The sequence below is a fragment of the Carassius carassius genome, chromosome 9 (genome assembly GCF_963082965.1).
Source record: "Carassius carassius chromosome 9, fCarCar2.1, whole genome shotgun sequence".
In the NCBI taxonomy this organism is placed as follows: Eukaryota; Metazoa; Chordata; class Actinopteri; order Cypriniformes; family Cyprinidae; genus Carassius; species Carassius carassius.
In genome coordinates this window covers 317,187-340,813 of record NC_081763.1, presented here as the reverse complement: position 1 = coordinate 340,813, position 23,627 = coordinate 317,187, and the positions used below count along the sequence as shown (strand labels likewise).

The 23,627-nt window shown below is 36.5% G+C and overlaps 4 non-coding genes and 1 pseudogene across 4 annotated transcripts; all 5 read left to right on the top strand.

The window, feature by feature from the left end:
• The first annotated feature begins 2,878 nt into the window (after positions 1 to 2,878).
• Positions 2,879 to 2,997, top strand: LOC132150248 (5S ribosomal RNA). The gene has a single exon (XR_009435486.1). It is a non-coding gene; the product is annotated as a 5S ribosomal RNA (ribosomal RNA).
• A 1,608-nt stretch (positions 2,998 to 4,605) lies between these two features.
• Positions 4,606 to 4,724, top strand: LOC132150247 (5S ribosomal RNA). The gene has a single exon (XR_009435485.1). It is a non-coding gene; the product is annotated as a 5S ribosomal RNA (ribosomal RNA).
• Positions 4,725 to 7,772: 3,048 nt separating this feature from the next.
• LOC132150246 (5S ribosomal RNA) lies at positions 7,773 to 7,891 on the top strand. Its single transcript, XR_009435484.1, has one exon. It is a non-coding gene; the product is annotated as a 5S ribosomal RNA (ribosomal RNA).
• Positions 7,892 to 9,814: 1,923 nt separating this feature from the next.
• Positions 9,815 to 9,933, top strand: LOC132151116 (5S ribosomal RNA). Its single transcript, XR_009436276.1, has one exon. It is a non-coding gene; the product is annotated as a 5S ribosomal RNA (ribosomal RNA).
• Positions 9,934 to 13,945: 4,012 nt separating this feature from the next.
• On the top strand, positions 13,946 to 14,064 carry LOC132150731 (5S ribosomal RNA; annotated as a pseudogene).
• Positions 14,065 to 23,627: the final 9,563 nt, after the last annotated feature.

The window sequence follows — 23,627 nt, the reverse complement described above, 5'->3', positions numbered from 1 at the left end:
AGGCCTGGTTAGTACGTTTGGAAATTTTCAGTAATTATCTAATAATCTTGCAAAAATATAAAATTAAATAAATAAAGAGTCAATGCCCGATCTCAGAATGTAAGCAGGTTTGGGCCAGGTTAGTACTTTTGGATTTTTTCAGTAATTATCTAATAGGCCTGGTTAGTACTTTTGGAAATTTTCACTAACTGTCCAATAATCTTGCAAAAAACAAAGAAAACAGTCAATGCCCGATCTCAGAATGTAAGCAGGTTTGGGCCAGGTTAGTACTTTTGGATTTTTTCAGTAATTATCTAATAGGCCTGGTTAGTACTTTTGGAAATTTTCACTAATTGTCCAATAATCTTGCAAATAAAAAAGAAAACAGTCAATGCCCGATCTCAGAATGTAAGCAGGTTTGGGCCAGGTTAGTACTTTTGGATTTTTTCAGTAATTATCTAATAGGCCTAGTTAGTACTTTTGGAAATGTTCACTAATTTTCTAATAATCTTGAAAAAAAAAAAGTCAATGCCCGATCTTAGAATGTAAGCAGGTTTGGGCCAGGTTAGTACTTTTGGATTTTTTTAGTAATTATCTAATAGGCCTGGTTAGTACTTTTGGAAATTTTCACTTATTGTCTAAAAATCTTTGCAAAAAAAAAAAAAAGAGAGTCAATGCCCGATCTCAGAATGTAGGCAGGTTTGGGCCAGGTTAGTACTTTTGGATTTTTTCAGCAATTATCTAATAGGCCTGGTTAGTACTTTTGGAAATTTTCAGTAATTATCTAATAATCTTGCAAAAACATAAAATTAAATGAATAAAGAGTTAATGCCCGACCTCAGAATGTAAGCAGGTTTGGACCAGGTTAGTACTTTTGGATTTTTTCAGTAATTATCTAATAGGCCTGGTTAGTACTTTTGGAAATTTTCACTTATTGTCTAAAAATCTTTGCAAAAAAGGTCAACGGCCGATCTCAGAATGTAAGCAGGTTTGGGCAAGGTTAGTACTTTTGGATTTTTTCAGTAATTATCTAATAGGCCTGGTTAGTACTTTTGGAAATTTTCAGTAATTATCTAATAATCTTGCAAAAATATTAAATTAAATAAATAAAGAGTCAATGCCCAATCTCAGAATCTAAGTAGGTTTGGGCCAGGTTAGTACTTTTGGATTTTTCAGTAATTATCTAATAGGCCTGGTTAGTACTTTTGGAAATTTTCAGTAATTATCTAATAATCTTGCAAAAAATAAAATTAAATAAATAAAGAGTCAATGCCCGATCTCAGAATCTAAGCAGGTTTGGGCCAGGTTAGTACTTTTGGATTTTTTCAGTAATTATCTAATAGGCCTGGTTAGTACTTTTGGAAATTTTCACTAACTGTCCAATAATCTTGCAAAAAACAAAGAAAACAGTCAATGCCCGATCTCAGAATGTAAGCAGGTTTGGGCCAGGTTAGTACTTTTGGATTTTTTCAGTAATTATCTAATAGGCCTGGTTAGTACTTTTGGGAATACCAGGTGCTGTAAGCTTTTGGGTTTCCTTCCCTACTTATATAAAGCACTGGCGATTATAGTGGCTGATCTTTAAATAGCCCTCTCTTTGCAGCCTCTTTCGCTTATGGCCATACCATCCTGACTATGCCCGATTTCAACTGATCTCCAAATCTAAGCAGGTTTGGGCCAGGTTAGTACTTTTGGATTTTTTCAGTAATTATCTAATAGGCCAGGTTAGTACTTTTGGAAATTTTCACTAATTGTCCAATAATCTTGCAAAAAAAAAAAAAAGGCAATGCCCGATCTCAGAATGTAAGCAGGCTTGGGCCAGGTTAGTACTTTTGGATTTTTTCAGTAATTATCTAATAGGCCTGGTTAGTAATTTTGGAAATTTTCACTAATTGTCCAATAATCTTGAAAAAAAAAAAAAAAGAGTCAATGCCCGATCTCAGAATGTAAGCAGGTTTCGGCCAGGTTAGTACTTTTGGATTTTTTCAGTAATTATCTAATAGACCTGGTTAGTACTTTTGGAAATTTTCACTAATTGTCCAATAATCTTGCAAAATAAAAAAAAAAAGAGTCAATGCCCGATCTCAGAATGTAAGCAGGTTTAGGCCAGGTTAGTACTTTTGGATTTTTTTCAGTAATTATCTAATAGGCCTGGTTAGTACTTTTCGAAATACCAGGTGCTGTAAGCTTTTGGGTTTCCTTCCCTACTTATATAAAGCACTGGCGATTATAGTGGCTGATCTTTAAATAGACCTCTCTTTGCAGCCTCCTTCGCTTATGGCCATACCATCCTGGCTATGCCCGATCTCAACTGATCTCCAAATCTAAGCAGGTTTGGGCCAGGTTAGTACTTTTGGATTTTTCAGTAATTATCTAAAAGGCCTGGTTAGTACATTTGGAAATTTTCACTAATTGTCCAATAATCTTGCAAAAAAAAAAGAGTCAATGCCCGATCTCAGAATGTAAGCAGGTTTGGGCCAGGTTAGTACTTTTGGATTTTTTCAGTAATTATCTAATAGGCCTATCTTGCAAAAAAAAAAAAAAAAAAAAGAGTCAATGCCCGATCTCAGAATGTAAGCAGGTTTGGGCCAGGTTAGTACTTTTGGATTTTTTCAGTAATTATCTAATAGGCCTGGTTAGTACTTTAGGAAATTTTCACTATTTGTCCAATAATCTTGCAAAAAAAAAAAAAAAAGAGTCAATGCCCGATCTCAGAATGTAAGCAGGTTTGGGCCAGGTTAGTAATTTTGGATTTTTTCAGTAATTATTTAATAGGCCTGGTTAGTACTTTTGGGAATACCAGGTGATGTAAGCTTTTGGGTTTCCTTCCCTACTTATATAATGCACTGGCGATTATAGTGGCTGATCTTTAAATAGCCCTCTCTTTGCAGCCTCCTTCGCTTACGGCCATACCAACATGGCTATGCCCGATCTCGTCTGATCTCGGAAGCTAAGCAGGTTTGGGCCTGGTTAGTACTTGGATGGGAGATCGCCTGGGAATACCAGGTGCTGTAAGCTTTTGGGTTTCCTTTCCTACTTATATAAAGCACTGGTGATTATAGTGGCTGATCTTTAAATAGCCCTCTCTTTGCAGCCTCCTTCGCTTATGGCCATACCATCCTGGCTATGTCCGATCTCAACTGATCTCAGAATGTTAGCAGGATTGGGCCAGGTTAGTACTTTTGGATTTTTTCAGTAATTATCTAATAGGCCTGGTTAGTACTTTTGGGAATACCAGGTGCTGTAAGCTTTTGGGTTTCCTTCCCTACTTATATAAAGCACTGGCGATTATAGTGGCTGATCTTTAAATAGCCCTCTCTTTGCAGCCTCCTTCGCTTATGGCCATTCCATCCTGGCTATGCCCGATCTCAACTGATCTCCAAATCTAAGCAGGTTTGGGCCAGGTTAGTACTTTTGGATTTTTCAGTAATTATCTAATAGGCCTGGTTAGTACTTTTGGAAAAATTCACTAATTGTCTAATAATCTTGTAAAAAAAAAAAAAAAGAGTCAATGCCCGATCTCAGAATGTAAGCAGGTTTGGGCCAGGTTAGTACTTTTGGATTTTTTCAGTAATTATCTAATAGGCCTGGTTAGTACTTTTGGAAAAATTCACTAATTGTCTAATAATCTTGTAAAAAAAAAAAAAAAGAGTCAATGCCCGATCTCAGAATGTAAGCAGGTTTGGGCCAGGTTAGTACTTTTGGATTTTTTCAGTAATTATCTAATAGACCTGGTTAGTACTTTTGGAAATTTTCACTAATTGTCCAATAATCTTGCAAAATAAAAAAAAAAAAGAGTCAATGCCCGATCTCAGAATGTAAGCAGGTTTAGGCCAGGTTAGTACTTTTGGATTTTTTTCAGTAATTATCTAATAGGCCTGGTTAGTACTTTTCGAAATACCAGGTGCTGTAAGCTTTTGGGTTTCCTTCCCTACTTATATAAATCACTGGCGATTATAGTGGCTGATCTTTAAATAGCCCTCTCTTTGCAGCCTCCTTCGCTTATGGCCATACCATCCTGGCTATGCCCGATCTCAACTGATCTCCAAATCTAAGCAGGTTTGGGCCAGGTTAGTACTTTTGGATTTTTCAGTAATTATCTAAAAGGCCTGGTTAGTACATTTGGAAATTTTCACTAATTGTCCAATAATCTTGCAAAAAAAAAAAGAGTCAATGCCCGATCTCAGAATGTAAGCAGGTTTGGGCCAGGTTAGTACTTTTGGATTTTTTCAGTAATTATCTAATAGGCCTATCTTGCAAAAAAAAAAAAAAAAAAAGAGTCAATGCCCGATCTGTGAATGTAAGCAGGTTTGGGCCAGGTTAGTACTTTTGGATTTTTTCAGTAATTATCTAATAGGCCTGGTTAGTACTTTAGGAAATTTTCACTAATTGTCCAATAATCTTGCAAAAAAAAAAAAAAAAGAGTCAATGCCCGATCTCAGAATGTAAGCAGGTTTGGGCCAGGTTAGTAATTTTGGATTTTTTCAGTAATTATCTAATAGGCCTGGTTAGTACTTTTGGGAATACCAGGTGATGTAAGCTTTTGGGTTTCCTTCCCTATTTATATAATGCACTGGCGATTATAGTGGCTGATCTTTAAATAGCCCTCTCTTTGCAGCCTCCTTCGCTTACGGCCATACCAACATGGCTATGCCCGATCTCGTCTGATCTCGGAAGCTAAGCAGGTTTGGGCCTGGTTAGTACTTGGATGGGAGATCGCCTGGGAATACCAGGTGCTGTAAGCTTTTGGGTTTCCTTTCCTACTTATATAAAGCACTGGTGATTATAGTGGCTGATCTTTAAATAGCCCTCTCTTTGCAGCCTCCTTCGCTTATGGCCATACCATCCTGGCTATGTCCGATCTCAACTGATCTCAGAATGTTAGCAGGATTGGGCCAGGTTAGTACTTTTGGATTTTTTCAGTAATTATCTAATAGGCCTGGTTAGTTCTTTTGGGATTACCAGGTGCTGTAAGCTTTTGGGTTTCCTTCCCTACTTATATAAAGCACTGGCGATTATAGTGGCTGATCTTTAAATAGCCCTCTCTTTGCAGCCTCCTTCGCTTATGGCCATTCCATCCTGGCTATGCCCGATCTCAACTGATCTCCAAATCTAAGCAGGTTTGGGCCAGGTTAGTACTTTTGGATTTTTCAGTAATTATCTAATAGGCCTGGTTAGTACTTTTGGAAATTTTCACCTATTGTCCAATAATCTTGCACAAAAAAAAAAAAAGAGTCAATGCCCGATCTCAGAATGTAAGCAGGTTTGGGCCAGGTTAGTACTTTTGGATTTTTTCAGTAATTATCTAATAGGCCTGGTTAGTACTTTTGGAAAAATTCACTAATTGTCTAATAATCTTGTAAAAAAAAAAAAAAAGAGTCAATGCCCGATCTCAGAATGTAAGCAGGTTTGGGCCAGGTTAGTACTTTTGGATTTTTTTCAGTAATTATCTAATAGGCCTGGTTAGTACTTTTCGGAATACCAGGTGCTGTAAGCTTTTGGGTTTCCTTCCCTACTTATATAAAGCACTGGCGATTATAGTGGCTGATCTTTAAATAGCCCTCTCTTTGCAGCCTCCTTCGCTTATGGCCATACCATCCTGGCTATGCCCGATCTCAACTGATCTCCAAATCTAAGCAGGTTTGGGCCAGGTTAGTACTTTTGGATTTTTCAGTAATTATCTAAAAGGCCTGGTTAGTACATTTGGAAATTTTCACTAATTGTCCAATAATCTTGCAAAAAAAAAAAGAGTCAATGCCCGATCTCAGAATGTAAGCAGGTTTGGGCCAGGTTAGTACTTTTGGATTTTTTCAGTAATTATCTAATAGGCCTATCTTGCAAAAAAAAAAAGAGTCAATGCCCGATCTCAGAATGTAAGCAGGTTTGGGCCAGGTTAGTACTTTTGGATTTTTTCAGTAATTATCTAATAGGCCTGGTTAGTACTTTAGGAAATTTTAACTAATTGTCCAATAATCTTGCAAAAAAAAAAAAAAAGAGTCAATGCCCGATCTCAGAATGTAAGCAGGTTTGGGCCAGGTTAGTAATTTTGGATTTTTTCAGTAATTATCTAATAGGCCTGGTTAGTACTTTTGGGAATACCAGGTGATGTAAGCTTTTGGGTTTCCTTCCCTATTTATATAATGCACTGGCGATTATAGTGGCTGATCTTTAAATAGCCCTCTCTTTGCAGCCTCCTTCGCTTATGGCCATACCATCCTGGCTATGTCCGATCTCAACTGATCTCAGAATGTTAGCAGGATTGGGCCAGGTTAGTACTTTTGGATTTTTTCAGTAATTATCTAATAGGCCTGGTTAGTTCTTTTGGGATTACCAGGTGCTGTAAGCTTTTGGGTTTCCTTCCCTACTTATATAAAGCACTGGCGATTATAGTGGCTGATCTTTAAATAGCCCTCTCTTTGCAGCCTCCTTCGCTTATGGCCATTCCATCCTGGCTATGCCCGATCTCAACTGATCTCCAAATCTAAGCAGGTTTGGGCCAGGTTAGTACTTTTGGATTTTTCAGTAATTATCTAATAGGCCTGGTTAGTACTTTTGGAAATTTTCACTAATTGTCCAATAATCTTGCACAAAAAAAAAAAAAAGAGTCAATGCCGATCTCAGAATGTAAGCAGGTTTGGGCCAGGTTAGTACTTTTGGATTTTTTCAGTAATTATCTAATAGGCCTGGTTAGTACTTTTGGAAAAATTCACTAATTGTCTAATAATCTTGTAAAAAAAAAAAAAAAAAAGAGTCAATGCCCGATCTCAGCATGTTAGCAGTTTTGGGCCAGGTTAGTACTTTTGGATTTTTTCAGTAATTATCTAATAGGCCTGGTTAGTACTTTTGGAAATTTTCACTAATTGTCCAATAATCTTGCAAAAAATAAAATAAAAGAGTCAATGCCCGATCTCAGAATGTAAGCAGTTTCGGGCAAGGTTAATACTTTTGGATTTTATCAGTAATTATCTAATAGGCCTGGTTAGTACTTTTTGAAATTTTCACTAATTGTCCAATAATCTTGCAAAAAAAAAAAAAAAAGAGTCAATGCCGATCTCAGAATGTAAGCAGGTTTGGGCCAGGTTAGTACTTTTGGATCTTTTCAGTGATTATCTAATAGGCCTGGTTAGTACTTTTGGAAATTTTCACTAATTGTCTAAAAATCCTGAAAAAAACAAAAAAGATTCAATGCCCGATCTCAGAATCTAAGCAGGTTTGGGCCAGGTTAGTACTTTTGGAAATTTTCAGTAATTATCTAATAATCTTTCAAAAAAATAAAATTAAATAAGTAAAGAGTCAATGCCCGATCTCAGAATGTAAGCAGGTTTTGGCCAGGTTAGTACTTTTGGATTTTTTCAGTAATTATCTAATAGGCCTGGTTAGTACGTTTGGAAATTTTCAGTAATTATCTAATAATCTTGCAAAAATATAAAATTAAATAAATAAAGAGTCAATGCCCGATCTCAGAATGTAAGCAGGTTTGGGCCAGGTTAGTACTTTTGGATTTTTTCAGTAATTATCTAATAGGCCTGGTTAGTACTTTAGGAAATTTTCACTAATTGTCCAATAATCTTGCAAAAAAAAAAAAAAAAGAGTCAATGCCCGATCTCAGAATGTAAGCAGGTTTGGGCCAGGTTAGTAATTTTGGATTTTTTCAGTAATTATCTAATAGGCCTGGTTAGTACTTTTGGGAATACCAGGTGATGTAAGCTTTTGGGTTTCCTTCCCTATTTATATAATGCACTGGCGATTATAGTGGCTGATCTTTAAATAGCCCTCTCTTTGCAGCCTCCTTCGCTTACGGCCATACCAACATGGCTATGCCCGATCTCGTCTGATCTCGGAAGCTAAGCAGGTTTGGGCCTGGTTAGTACTTGGATGGGAGATCGCCTGGGAATACCAGGTGCTGTAAGCTTTTGGGTTTCCTTTCCTACTTATATAAAGCACTGGTGATTATAGTGGCTGATCTTTATATAGCCCTCTCTTTGCAGCCTCCTTCGCTTATGGCCATACCATCCTGGCTATGTCCGATCTCAACTGATCTCAGAATGTTAGCAGGATTGGGCCAGGTTAGTACTTTTGGATTTTTTCAGTAATTATCTAATAGGCCTGGTTAGTTCTTTTGGGATTACCAGGTGCTGTAAGCTTTTGGGTTTCCTTCCCTACTTATATAAAGCACTGGCGATTATAGTGGCTGATCTTTAAATAGCCCTCTCTTTGCAGCCTCCTTCGCTTATGGCCATTCCATCCTGGCTATGCCCGATCTCAACTGATCTCCAAATCTAAGCAGGTTTGGGCCAGGTTAGTACTTTTGGATTTTTCAGTAATTATCTAATAGGCCTGGTTAGTACTTTTGGAAATTTTCACTAATTGTCCAATAATCTTGCACAAAAAAAAAAAAAAGAGTCAATGCCGATCTCAGAATGTAAGCAGGTTTGGGCCAGGTTAGTAATTTTGGATTTTTTCAGTAATTATCTAATAGGCCTGGTTAGTACTTTTGGAAAAATTCACTAATTGTCTAATAATCTTGTAAAAAAAAAAAAAAAAAGAGTCAATGCCCGATCTCAGCATGTTAGCAGTTTTGGGCCAGGTTAGTACTTTTGGAACTTTTCAGTAATTATCTAATAGGCCTGGTTAGTACTTTTGGAAATTTTCACTAATTGTCTAAAAATCCTGAAAAAAACAAAAAAGATTCAATGCCCGATCTCAGAATCTAAGCAGGTTTGGGCCAGGTTAGTACTTTTGGAAATTTTCAGTAATTATCTAATAAACTTTCAAAAAAATAAAATTAAATAAGTAAAGAGTCAATGCCCGATCTCAGAATGTAAGCAGGTTTTGGCCAGGTTAGTACTTTTGGATTTTTTCAGTAATTATCTAATAGGCCTGGTTAGTACGTTTGGAAATTTTCAGTAATTATCTAATAATCTTGCAAAAATATAAAATTAAATAAATAAAGAGTCAATGCCCGATCTCAGAATGTAAGCAGGTTTGGGCCAGGTTAGTACTTTTGGATTTTTTCAGTAATTATCTAATAGGCCTGGTTAGTACTTTTGGAAATTTTCACTAATTGTCCAATAATCTTGCAAAAAAAAAAGAAAAGAGTCAATGCCCGATCTCAGAATGTAAGCAGGTTTGGGCCAGGTTAGTAATTTTGGAATTTTTCAGTAATTATCTAATAGGCCTGGTTAGTACTTTTGGAAATGTTCACTAATTGTCCAATAATCTTGCAAATAAAAAAGAAAACAGTCAATGCCCGATCTCAGAATGTATGCAGGTTTGGGCCAGGTTAGTACTTTTGGAAATTTTCACTAATTGTCCAATAATCTTGCAAAAAAAAAAGAAAACAGTCAATGCCCGATCTCAGAATGTAAGCAGGTTTGGGCCAGGTTAGTACTTTTGGATTTTTTCAGTAATTATCTAATAGACCTGGTTAGTACTTTTGGAAATTTTCACTAATTGTCCAATAATCTTGCAAATAAAAAAGAAAACAGTCAATGCCCGATCTCAGAATGTAAGCAGGTTTGGGCCAGGTTAGTACTTTTGGATTTTTTCAGTAATTATCTAATAGGCCTAGTTAGTACTTTTGGAAATGTTCACTAATTTTCTAATAATCTTGTAAAAAAAAAAAAAAAAGAGTCAATGCCCTGATCTCAGAATGTAAGCAGGTTTGGGCCAGGTTAGTACTTTTGTATTTTTTTAGTAATTATCTAATAGGCCTGGTTAGTACTTTTGGGAATACCAGGTGCTGTAAGCTTTTGGGTTTCCTTCCCTACTTTTATAATGCACTGGCTGTTATAGTGGCTGATCTTTAAATAGCCCTCTCTTTGCAGCCTCCTTCGCTTACGGCCATACCAACCTGGCTATGCCCGATCTCGTCTGATCTCGGAAGCTAAGCAGGTTTGGGCCTGGTTAGTACTTGGATGGGAGATCGCCTGGGAATACCAGGTGCTGTAAGCTTTTGGGTTTCCTTCCCTACTTATATAAAGCACTGGTGATTATAGTGGCTGATCTTTAAATAGCCCTCTCTTTGCAGCCTCCTTCGCTTATGGCCATACCATCCTGGCTATGTCCGATCTCAACTGATCTCAGAATGTTAGCAGGTTTGGGCCAGGTTAGTACTTTTGGATTTTTTCAGTAATTATCTAATAGGCCTGGTTAGTACTTTTGGGAATACCAGGTGCTGTAAGCTTTTGGGTTTCCTTCCCTACTTATATAAAGCACTGGCGATTATAGTGGCTGATTTTTAAATAGCCCTCTCTTTGCAGCCTCCTTCGCTTATGGCCATACCATCCTGGCTATGCCCGATCTCAACTGATCTCCAAATCTAAGCAGGTTTGGGCCAGGTTAGTACTTTTGGATTTTTCAGTAATTATCTAATAGGCCTGGTTAGTACTTTTGGAAATTTTCACTAATTGTCCAATAATCTTGCAAAAAAAAATGAAAAGAGTCAATGCCGATCTCAGAATGTAAGCAGGTTTGGGCCAGGTTAGTACTTTTGGATTTTTTCAGTAATTATCTAATAGGCCTGGTTAGTACTTTTGGAAATTTTCACTAATTGTCTAAAAATCCTGAAAAAAAAAAAAAAAAAAGATTCAATGCCCGATCTCAGAATCTAAGCAGGTTTGGGCCAGGTTAGTACTTTTGGAAATTTTCAGTAATTATCTAATAATCTTGCAAAAAAATAAAATTAAATAAGTAAAGAGTCAATGCCCGATCTCAGAATGTAAGCAGGTTTTGGCCAGGTTAGTACTTTTGGATTTTTTCAGTAATTATCTAATAGGCCTGGTTAGTACGTTTGGAAATTTTCAGTAATTATCTAATAATCTTGCAAAAATATAAAATTAAATAAATAAAGAGTCAATGCCCGATCTCAGAATGTAAGCAGGTTTGGGCCAGGTTAGTACTTTTGGATTTTTTCAGTAATTATCTAATAGGCCTAGTTAGTACTTTTGGAAATGTTCACTAATTTTCTAATAATCTTGAAAAAAAAAAAGTCAATGCCCGATCTTAGAATGTAAGCAGGTTTGGGCCAGGTTAGTACTTTTGGATTTTTTTAGTAATTATCTAATAGGCCTGGTTAGTACTTTTGGAAATTTTCACTTATTGTCTAAAAATCTTTGCAAAAAAAAAAAAAAGAGAGTCAATGCCCGATCTCAGAATGTAGGCAGGTTTGGGCCAGGTTAGTACTTTTGGATTTTTTCAGCAATTATCTAATAGGCCTGGTTAGTACTTTTGGAAATTTTCAGTAATTATCTAATAATCTTGCAAAAACATAAAATTAAATGAATAAAGAGTTAATGCCCGACCTCAGAATGTAAGCAGGTTTGGACCAGGTTAGTACTTTTGGATTTTTTCAGTAATTATCTAATAGGCCTGGTTAGTACTTTTGGAAATTTTCACTTATTGTCTAAAAATCTTTGCAAAAAAGGTCAACGGCCGATCTCAGAATGTAAGCAGGTTTGGGCAAGGTTAGTACTTTTGGATTTTTTCAGTAATTATCTAATAGGCCTGGTTAGTACTTTTGGAAATTTTCAGTAATTATCTAATAATCTTGCAAAAATATTAAATTAAATAAATAAAGAGTCAATGCCCAATCTCAGAATCTAAGTAGGTTTGGGCCAGGTTAGTACTTTTGGATTTTTCAGTAATTATCTAATAGGCCTGGTTAGTACTTTTGGAAATTTTCAGTAATTATCTAATAATCTTGCAAAAAATAAAATTAAATAAATAAAGAGTCAATGCCCGATCTCAGAATCTAAGCAGGTTTGGGCCAGGTTAGTACTTTTGGATTTTTTCAGTAATTATCTAATAGGCCTGGTTAGTACTTTTGGAAATTTTCACTAACTGTCCAATAATCTTGCAAAAAACAAAGAAAACAGTCAATGCCCGATCTCAGAATGTAAGCAGGTTTGGGCCAGGTTAGTACTTTTGGATTTTTTCAGTAATTATCTAATAGGCCTGGTTAGTACTTTTGGAAATTTTCACTAATTGTCCAATAATCTTGCAAATAAAAAAGATAACAGTCAATGCCCGATCTCAGAATGTAAGCAGGTTTGGGCCAGGTTAGTACTTTTGGATTTTTTCAGTAATTATCTAATAGGCCTAGTTAGTACTTTTGGAAATGTTCACTAATTTTCTAATAATCTTGAAAAAAAAAAAGTCAATGCCCGATCTTAGAATGTAAGCAGGTTTGGGCCAGGTTAGTACTTTTGGATTTTTTTAGTAATTATCTAATAGGCCTGGTTAGTACTTTTGGAAATTTTCACTTATTGTCTAAAAATCTTTGCAAAAAAAAAAAAAGAAAGTCAATGCCCGATCTCAGAATGTAGGCAGGTTTGGGCCAGGTTAGTACTTTTGGATTTTTTCAGTAATTATCTAATAGGCCTGGTTAGTACTTTTGGAAATTTTCAGTAATTATCTAATAATCTTGCAAAAACATAAAATTAAATGAATAAAGAGTTAATGCCCGACCTCAGAATGTAAGCAGGTTTGGACCAGGTTAGTACTTTTGGATTTTTTCAGTAATTATCTAATAGGCCTGGTTAGTACTTTTGGAAATTTTCACTTATTGTCTAAAAATCTTTGCAAAAAAGGTCAACGGCCGATCTCAGAATGTAAGCAGGTTTGGGCAAGGTTAGTACTTTTGGATTTTTTCAGTAATTATCTAATAGGCCTGGTTAGTACTTTTGGAAATTTTCAGTAATTATCTAATAATCTTGCAAAAATATTAAATTAAATAAATAAAGAGTCAATGCCCAATCTCAGAATCTAAGTAGGTTTGGGCCAGGTTAGTACTTTTGGATTTTTCAGTAATTATCTAATAGGCCTGGTTAGTACTTTTGGAAATTTTCAGTAATTATCTAATAATCTTGCAAAAAATAAAATTAAATAAATAAAGAGTCAATGCCCGATCTCAGAATCTAAGCAGGTTTGGGCCAGGTTAGTACTTTTGGATTTTTTCAGTAATTATCTAATAGGCCTGGTTAGTACTTTTGGAAATTTTCAGTTATTATCTAATAATCTTGCAAAAAAATAAAATTAAATAAATAAAGAGTCAATGCCCGATCTCAGAATCTAAGCAGGTTTGGGCCAGGTTAGTACTTTTGGATTTTTTCAGTAATTATCTAATAGGCCTGGTTAGTACTTTTGGAAATGTTCACTAATTTTCTAATAATCTTGAAAAAAAAAAAAGTCAATGCCCGATCTCAGAATGTAAGCAGGTTTGGGCCAGGTTAGTACTTTTGGATTTTTTGCCCGATCTATAATTATCTAATAGGCTTGGTTAGTACTTTTGGAAATTTTCTGTAATTATCTAATAATCTTGCAAAAAAATAAAATTAAATAAATAAAGAGTCAATGCCCAATCTCAGAATCTAAGCAGGTTTGGGCCAGTTTAGTACTTTTGGATTTTTTCAGTAATTATCTAATAGGCCTGGTTAGTACTATTGGAAATTTTCACTAATTGTCTAAAAATCTTTGCATAAAATAAAATAAATAAAGAGTCAATGCCCAATCTCAGAATCTAAGCAGGTTTGGGCAAGGTTAGTACTTTTGGATTTTTCAGTAATTATCTAATAGGCCTGGTTAGTAATTTTGGAAATTTTCAGTAATTATCTAATAATCTTGCAAAAAAATAAAATTAAATAAATAAAGAGTCAATGCCCAATCTCAGAATCTAAGCAGGTTTGGGCAAGGTTAGTACTTTTGGATTTTTCAGTAATTATCTAATAGGCCTGGTTAGTACTTTTGGAAATTTTCACTAATTGTCTAATAATCTTGAAAAAAAAAAAAAAAGAGTCAATGCCCGATCTCAGAATCTAAGCAGGTTTGGGCCAGGTTAGTACTTGGATGGGAGACTGCCTGGGAATACCAGGTGCTGCAAGCTTTTGGGTTTCCCTCCCTACTTATATAATGCACTGGCGATTATAGTGGCTGATCTTTAAATAGCCTTCTCTTTGCAGCCACCCTCGTTTACGGCCATACCAACCTGGCTATGCCCTATCTCGTCTGATCTTGGAAGCGACGCAGGTTTGGGCCTGGTTTGTACTTGGATGGGAGACTGCCTGGGATTACAAGGTGCTGCAAGCTTTTGGGTTTCCCTCCCTACTTATATAATGCACTGATGATTATAGTGGCTGATCTTTAAATAGCCTTCTCTTTGCAGACACCCTCGCTTACGGCCATAACAACCTGGCTATGCCCTATGTCGTATAATCTCGGAAACGAAGCAGGTTTGGGATGGTTAGTACTTGGATGGGAGACTGCCTGGGAATACCAGGTGCTGTAAGCTTTTGGGTTTTCGTCTCTTCTTATGTAATGCATTGGCCATTAGAGTGGCTGATCTTTAAATAGCCTTCTCTTTGCAGCCACCCTCGTTTACAGCCATACCAACCTGGCTATGCCCTATGTCATCTGATCTCGGAGGCTAAACATGTTTGGGCCTGGTTAGTACTTTTGGAATTTTTCACTATTTATCTAATAATCTTAAAAAAAAAAAAGAGTCTATGCCCGACCTTGTAATCTAAGCAGGTTTGTGCCTGGTTTGTACTTGGATGGGAGACTGCCTGGGAATACCAGGTGCTTTAATTCTGTAATAATAAAAAAAAAAAAAAAGACTATGCCCGATCTCGACTGATCTCGAGGAAGCTAAGCAGGTTTGTGCCTGGTTTGTACTTGGATGGGAGACCGCCTGGGAATACCAGGTGCTTTAAGCTTTTGGGTTTTCGTCCCTTCTTATGAAATGCAGTGGCCATTAGATTGGCTGATCTTTTAAATAGCCCTCTCTTTGCAGCAGCCCTCGCTTACGGCCATACCAACCTGGCTATGCCCGATGTCATCTGATCTCGGAAGCTAAGCATGTTTGGGCCTGGTTAGTACTTTTGGAATTTTTCACTATTTACCTAATAATCTTAAAAAAAAAAAAAAAAAAAAAGCCTATGACCGATCATTTGATGTAAGCAGGTTTGGGCCTGGTTTGTACTTGGATGGGAGACCGCCTGGGAATACCAAGTGCTGTAAGCTTTTGGGTTTTCGTCCCTTCTTATGTAATGCAGTGGCGATTAAAGTGGCTGAACTTTAAATAGCCCTCTCTTTGCAGCAGCCCACGCTTACGGACATACCAACCTGGCTATGCCCGATGTCATCTGATCTCGGAGGCTAAGCATGTTTGGGCCTGGTTAGTACTTTTGGAATTTTTCACTATTTATCTAATAATCTTTAAAAAAAAAAAAAGAGTCTATGCCCGAACTTGTAATCTAAGCAGGTTTGTGCCTAGTTTGTACTTGGATGGGAGACCGCCTGGGAATGCCAGGTGCTGTAAGCTTTTGGGTTTTCGTCCCTTCTTATGAAATGCAGTGGCCATTAGATTGGCTGATCTTTAAATAGCCCTCTCTTTGCAGCAGCCCTCGCTTACGGCCATACCAACCTGGCAATGCCCGATGTCATCTGATCTCGGAGGCTAAGCATGTTTGGGCCTGGTTAGTACTTTTGGAATTTTTCACTATTTATCTAATAATCTTAAAAAAAAAAAAAAAGAGTCTATGCCCGAACTTGTAATCTAAGCAGGTTTGTGCCTAGTTTGTACTTGGATGGGAGACCGCCTGGGAATACCAGGTGCTTTAATTCTGTAATAATAAAAAAAAAAAAAGACTATGCCCGATCTCGTCTGAACTCGAGGAAGCTAAGCAGGTTTGTGCCTGGTTTGTACTTGGATGGGAGACCGCCTGGGAATACCAGGTGCTTTAAGCTTTTGGGTTTTCGTCCCTTCTTATGAAATGCAGTGGCCATTAGATTGGCTGATCTTTAGATAGCCTTCTCTTTGCAGCCACCCACGCTTACGGCCATACCAAACTGGCTATGCCCTATCTTGTCTGATCTCGGAAACGAAGCAGGTTTGGGATGGTTAGTACCCGGATGGGAGACTGCCTGGGAATATCAGGTGCTATAATTTTGGGTTTTCGTCCCTTCTTATGTAATGCAGTGGCCATTAGAGTGGCTGATCTTTAAATAGCCTTCTCTTTGCAGGAGCCCTCGCTTACGGCCATACCAACCTGGCTATGCCCGATCTCGTCTGATCTCGATTTAGGCTAGTTTGCAGTTCATTTGAACAGATGCACTATTTCAATATTAGTGGTCTCAGAACCCTGTAAACTGACAAACCTGAGCATTGAAGCTCTTACATAAGTTTTTGTGCATATAACTTCTAACACATTTAAATCTGTCTCACTGCATTGCAAAAAACATTTTATTTCATTAGACATCAGCATCTTTCATTTTGGCAAGTTTTGCACTAAACATTGAATGAAGCAGCTTTCTCTCATTGAGAGAGAAGGTTTTAAGCAGATTTGGGCAAGTTTGCAGTTCATTTAAATAGAAGCAATTGAACATTAGTGGTCTCAGAAACCTGTAAACTGAGAATCTTGAGCATTGAAGCTCTAACATAAGTTTTTGTGCATATGTCTTCTAACACATTTAAATCTGTCTCACTGCATTGCAAAAAACATTTTATTTCGTCAGACATAAGCATCTTTCAGTTTGGCAAGTTTTGCACTAAACATTGAATGAAGCAGCTTTCTCTCATTGAGAGAGAAGGTTTTAAGCAGATTTGGGCTAGTTTGCAGTTCATTTGAACAGAATCACTATTTGAACATTAGTAGTCTCAGAAACCTGTAAACTGACCATTTTGAGCATTGAAGCTCTAACATAAGATTTTGTGCATATAAACGTTTTTGTGGATATAACTTCTAACACATTAAAAACTCTCTTACTGCATTGCAAAAACAATGTATTTCATAAGAAAATAAGCATCTTTTAGTTTGGCAAGATTTGCATAGAACATTGAATGAAGCAGCTTTCTCTCATTGAGAGAGAAGGTTTTAAGCAGATTTGGGCTAGTTTGCAGTTCATTTGAACAGAAGCACTATTTGAACATTAGTGGACTCAGAAACCTGTAAAGTAAGTAAGTAAGTAAGTAAGTAAAATTTATTTATATAGCACCTTTCACAGACAAGAAGTCACAAAGTGCTTTACAATCTGTTAATAAAAAGGATCAAACATGCATACAATAAATCTACCATAACACAACACACTTCACAAACATGAAATGACAAGTAACCACTGCTGTTAAATAAAAGCGAGTCCAAAAGATGCACTCTTCACAAACATGAAATGACAAGTAACCACTGCTGTTAAATAAAAGCGAGTCCAAAAGATGCGTCTTCAGGTATTTTTTAAAAGAATTGACAGAACCCATAGTTCTCAGTGCTAATGGAAGTGAGTTCCAAAGCCTCGGTGCCACAGTACAAAAAGCACGATAACCTTTAGTCTTAAGACGTGTTCTAGGGACAATTAAAAGGTCCAGACCAGAAGACCGTAAGAGCCGACCTGGTGAATGTTTATGTAAAAGCCTGAATATAGAGAGGTGCCTGAACATGCAAGGCTCTATAAGTGATAACTAAAATTTTAAACTGCACTCTGAATTCAACTGGGAGCCAATGAAGGTCCTTGAGAACTGTTCTTATATGAGACCCCTTACTGGTACCAGTCAACAGCCTTGCAGCTGCATTTTGTACAACTTGTAGTCGCTCCATAGAAGACTTATTCAAACAAGTATACAGAACATTGCAATAGTCCAAACGTGATGAGATAAAGGCATGAACAAGCATCTCCATCTCTTTTCTTGAGACCACCGATCTAATCTGAGCAATGTTCCTAAGATGGAAAAAACATGAGCGAACTACAGACTTTATATGACTGTTAAAACATATGGCTCTATCCAGAAAGACACCTAGATTTCTTATTTCACTACAATCTGAAGTGGCTGAAACCCCCAAAACCTGCTTAATCCTAGGTATAATATTATCAGGAGCAAAGATCATCATTTCAGTTTTATCCTTATTAAGTTGCAAAAAAAAGTGTTTGCCATCCATTTATTAATGGAGACTAAACAATCCTGTAGAACTGACAGTTTATCTAGACTATCAGGTCTAAACGAAATAAATAACTGAATGTCATCTGCATATAAATGAAAAGATATTATTTTAAAACTATTAATAATCTGTCCCAGAGGAAGCATATACAAGTTAAACAACAAAGGGCCCAAGACAGAACCTTGTGTCACACCACAGGACAAAAGCACAGAATCGGACATAAATGATCCAACAGATACCGAAAAAGACCTACCGGACAGATAAGATGAAAACCAATCCAGAGCCGAACCCGAAATACCTACTAAACAGTGTAATCTATTAATCAGAGTGCAGTGATCCACCGTGTCAAACGCTGCGCTAAGATCTAACATAACCAACACGGAACATTCCCCCGCATCTGTGGCCATCAAAATGTCATTTGATACCCTGAATAAGGCGGTTTCAGTAGAATGATTTTTGCGAAAGTCTGATTGAAATTTGTCATAAATATTATGAGTATCCAAAATATCATTCAACTGCATTGCCACAACCTTTTCCAGGATTTTAGAAATGAAGGGCAACTTAGAGATAGGCCTATAGTTGTTCAACGATGTAACATCAAGATTACACTTTTTCAAGAGCGGTTGAACAACAGCGTGTTTAAAACACCTAGGGACCTGGCCCAACTTTAGTGAAAGGTTAACAATTGACTGAAAATAAACTGACAATCTTGAGCATTGAAGCTCTAACATAAGATTTTGTGCATATAACTTCTAACACATTAAAAACTGTTTTACAGCATAGCTTTCTCTCATTGAGAGAGAAGGTTTTAAGCAGATTTGGGCTAGTTTGCAGTTCATTTGAACAGAAGCACTATTTGAACATTAGTGGTCTCAGAAACCTGTAAACTGACAATCTTGAGCATTGAACCTCTAAATGAAAGCTTTAGCCTAAGTTCTGCCAGGAAGACTCAATTACTTCGTCACTAATTACCTTCATCATTATCCAATCACGTCTTTATACTTCGGTATAAAAGATCGTACTTACACATGTTTGAGTTAGCAGATGCCGACGTGATAACAGCCTCCACCCTCCCCACCACCACCAGGATGGTCCCGTCCTTACCTTCCAGGGGGGGTCGGCTGCGCCCCTGCCTTCGTCTTCAGGCAGGAAATGCAAATCCGCTACCCTCGGATTACAAACCATGGATGGGGCCTTCCGCCAAAGAAACTTATAATTATGCTTCATACATCATTCTATCACCCGAGTCTTTCTTGTAGAGCATAAGTTTTTGTGCATTTAACTTCTAACACATTAAAAACTGTCTCATTGCATTGCAAAAAAACATTTTATTTCATTAGACATAAGCATCTTTCAGTTTGGCAAGTTTTGCACTAAACATTGAATGTAGCAGCATTCTCTCATTGAGAGAGAAGGTTTTAAGCAGATTTGGGCTAGTTTGCAGTTCATTTGAACAGAAGTACTATTTGAACATTAGTGGTCCCAGAAACCTGTAAACTGACAATATTGAGCATTGAAGCTGTAACATAAGTTTTTGTGCAGTTAACTTCTAACACATTTAAAACTGTCTCCCTGCATTGCATTAGTGGTCCCAGAAACCTGTAAACTGACAATCTTGAGCATTGAAGCTCTAACATAAGTTTTTGTGCATATAACTTCTAACACATTAAAAACTGTCTCACTGCATTGTAAAAAACATTTTATTTCATTAGACATAAGCATCTTTCCGTTTGGCAAGTTTTGCACTAAACATTGAATGAAGCAGCTTTCTCTCATTGAGAGAGAAGGTTTTAAGCAGATTTGGGCTAGTTTTTGGGCTAGTTTGCAGTTCATTTGAACAGAAGCACTATTTGAACATTAGTGGTCCCAGAAACCTGTAAACTTAGAAACTGTCTCACTGCAATGCAAAAAACATTTTATTTCATTAGACATAAGAATCTTTCAGTTTGGCAAGTTTTGCACTAAACATTGAATGTAGCAGCATTCTCTCATTGAGAGAGAAGGTTTTAAGCAGATTTGGGCTAGTTTGCAGTTCATTTGAACAGAATCACTATTTGAAAATTAGTGGTCCCAGAAACCTGTAAACTGACAATATTGAGAATTGAAGCTGTAACATAAGTTTTTGTCCAGTTAACTTCTAACACATTTAAAACTGTCTAACTGCATTGCAAAAAACATTTTATTTCATTAGACATAAGCATCTTTCAGTTTGGCAAGTTTTGCACTAAACATTGAATGAAGCAGCTTTCTCTCATTGAGAGAGAAGGTTTTAAGCAGATTTGGGCCAGTTTACAGTTCATTTGAACAGAAGCACTATTTGAACATTAGTGGTACCAGAAACGTGTAAACTGACAATATTGAGCATTGAAGCTGTAACATAAGTTTTTGTGCAGTTAACTTCTAACACATTTAAAACTGTCTCACTGCATTGCAAAAAACATTTTATTTCATTAGACATAAGCATCTTTCGGTTTGGCAAGTTTTGCACTAAACATTGAATGTAGCAGCTTTCTCTCATTGAGAGAGAAGGTTTTAAGCAGATTTGGGCTAGTTTGCAGTTCATTTGAACAGAAGCACTAGAAGCACTATTTGAACATTAGTGGTCCCAGAAACCTGTAAACTGACAATCTTGAGCATTGAAGCTCTAACATAAGTTTTTGTGCAGTTAACTTCTAACACATTAAAAACTGTCTCACTGCATTGTAAAAAACATTTTATTTCATCAGACAAGCATCTTTCAGTTTGGCAAGTTTTGCACTAAACATTGAATGAAGCAGCTTTCTCTCATTGAGAGAGAAGGTTTTAAGCAGATTTGGGCTAGTTTGCAGTTCATTTGAACAGAAGCACTATTTAAACATTAGTGGTCTCAGAAACCTGTAAACTGACAATCTTGAGCATTGAACCTCTAAATGAAAGCTTTAGCCTAAGTTCTGCCAGGAAGAATCAGTTACTTTGTCACTAATTACCTTCATCATTATCCAATCACGTCTTTATACTTCGGTATAAAAGATCGTACTTACACATGTTTAAGTTCGCAGATGACGACGTGATAACAACCTCCACCCTCCCCACCACCACCAGGATGGTCCCGTCCTTACCTTCCAGGGGGGGTCGGCTGCGCCCCTGCCTTCGTCTTCAGGCAGGAAATGCAAATCCGCTACCCTCGGATTACGAACCATGGACAGGGCATTCCGCCAAAGAAACTTATAATTATGCTTGCTGAGTTTTCAATAAATGTATGCTTCATACATCATTCTATCTCCCGAGTCTTTCTGGTAGAACATAAGTTTTTGTGCATTTAACTTCTAACACATTAAAAACTGTCTCACTGCATTGTAAAAAACATTTTATTTCATTAGACATAAGCATCTTTCCGTTTGGCAAGTTTTGCACTAAACATTGAATGAAGCAGCTTTCTCTCATTGAGAGAGAAGGTTTTAAGCAGATTTGGGCTAGTTTGCAGTTCATTTGAACAGAAGCACTATTTGAACATTAGTGGTGTCAGAAACCTGTAAACTGACAATCTTGAGCATTGAACCTCTAACATAAGTTTTTGTGCATTTAACTTCTAACACATTAAAAACTGTTTTAGTGCATTGTAAAAACATTTTATTTCATTAGACATAAGCATCTTTCAGTTTGGCAAGTTTTCCACTAAACATTGAATGAAGCAGCTTTCTCTGATTGAGAGAGACGGTTTTAAGCAGATTTGGGCTAGTTTGCAGTTCATTTGAACAGAAGCACTATTTGAACATTAGTGGTCTCAGAAAACTGTAAACTGACATTCTTGAGCATTGAAGCTCTAACATAAAATTTTGTGCATATAACTTCTAACACATTAAAAACGGTTTTACTGCATTGTAAAAAAAACATTTTATTTCATTAGACATAAGCATCTTTCAGTTTGGCAAGTTTTGCACTAAACATTGAATGAAGCAGCTTTCCCTCATTGAGAGAGAAGGTTTTAGGCAGATTTGGGCTAGTTTGCAGTTAATTTGAACAGAAGCACTATTTGAACATTAGTGGTCTCAGAAACCTGTAAACTGACATTCTTGAGCATTGAAGCTCTAACATAAGATTTTGTGCATATAACTTCTAACACATTAAAAACTGTTTTACTGCATTGTAAAAAATATTTTATTTCATTAGACATAAGCATCTTTCAGTTTGGCAAGTTTTGCACTAAACATTGAATGAAGCAGCTTTCTCTCATTGAGAGAGAAGGTTTTAAGCAGATTTGGGCTAGTTTGCAATTCATTTGAACAGAAGCACTATTTGAACATTAGTGGTCTCAGAAACCTGTAAACTGACAATCTTGAGCATTGAACCTCTAAACATAAGTTTTTGTGCATTTAACTTCTAACACATTAAAAACTGTCTCACTGCATTGCAAAAAACATTTTATTTCATCAGACATAAGCATCTTTCAGTTTGGCAAGTTTTGCACTAAACATTGAATGAAGCAGCTTTCTCTGATTGAGAGAGAAGGTTTTAAGCAGATTTGGGCTAGTTTGCAGTTCACTTGAACAGAAGCACTATTTGAACATTAGTGGTCTCAGAAACCTGTAAACTGACATTCTTGAGCATTGAAGCTCTAACATAAGATTTTGTGCATATAACTTCTAACACAATAAAAACTGTTTTACTGCATTGTAAAAAACATTTTATTTCATTAGACATAAGCATATTTCAGTTTGGCAAGTTTTGCACTAAACATTGAATGAAGCAGTTTTCCTCATTGAGAGAGAAGGTTTTAAGCAAATATTGGGCTAGTTTGCAGTTCATCTGAACAGAAGCACTATTTGAACATTAGTGGTCTCAGAAACCTGTAAACTGACATTCTTGAGCATTGAAGCTCTAACATAAGATTTTGTGCAAATAACTTCTAACACATTAAAAACTGTTTTACTGCATTGTAAAAAAAACATTTTATTTCATTAGACATAAGCATCTTTCAGTTTGGCAAGTTTTGCACTAAACATTGAATGAAGCAGCTTTCTCTCATTGAGAGAGAAGGTTTTAAGCAGATTTGGGCTAGTTTGCAGTTCATTTGAACAGAAGCACTATTTGAACATTAGTGGTCTCAGAAACCTGTAAACTGACAATCTTGAGCATTGAACCTCTAAACATAAGTTTTTGTGCATTTAACTTCTAACACATTAAAAACTGTCTCACTGCATTGCAAAAAACATTTTATTTCATCAGACATAAGCATCTTTCAGTTTGGCAAGTTTTGCACTAAACATTGAATGTAGCAGCTTTCTCTCATTGAGAGAGAAGGTTTTAAGCAGATTTGGGCTAGTTTGCAGTTCATTTGAACAGAAGCACTATTTGAACATTAGTGGTCTCAGAAACCTGTAAACTGACAATCTTGAGCATTGAACCTCTAACATAAGTTTTTGTGCATTTAACTTCTAACACATTAAAAACTGTCTCACTGCAATGCAAAAAACATTTTATTTCATCAGACATAAGCATCTTTCAGACTGGCAAGTTTTGCACTAAACATTGAATGAAGCAGCTTTCTCTCATTAAGAGAGAACGTTTTAAGCAGATTTGGGCTAGTTTGCAGTTCATTTGAACAGAAGCACTATTTGAACATTAGTGGTCTCAGAAACCTGTAAACTGACAATCTTGAGCATTGAAGCTCTAACATAAGTTTTTGTGCATTTAACTTCTAACACATTAAAAACTGTCTCACTTTATTGCAAAAAACATTTTATT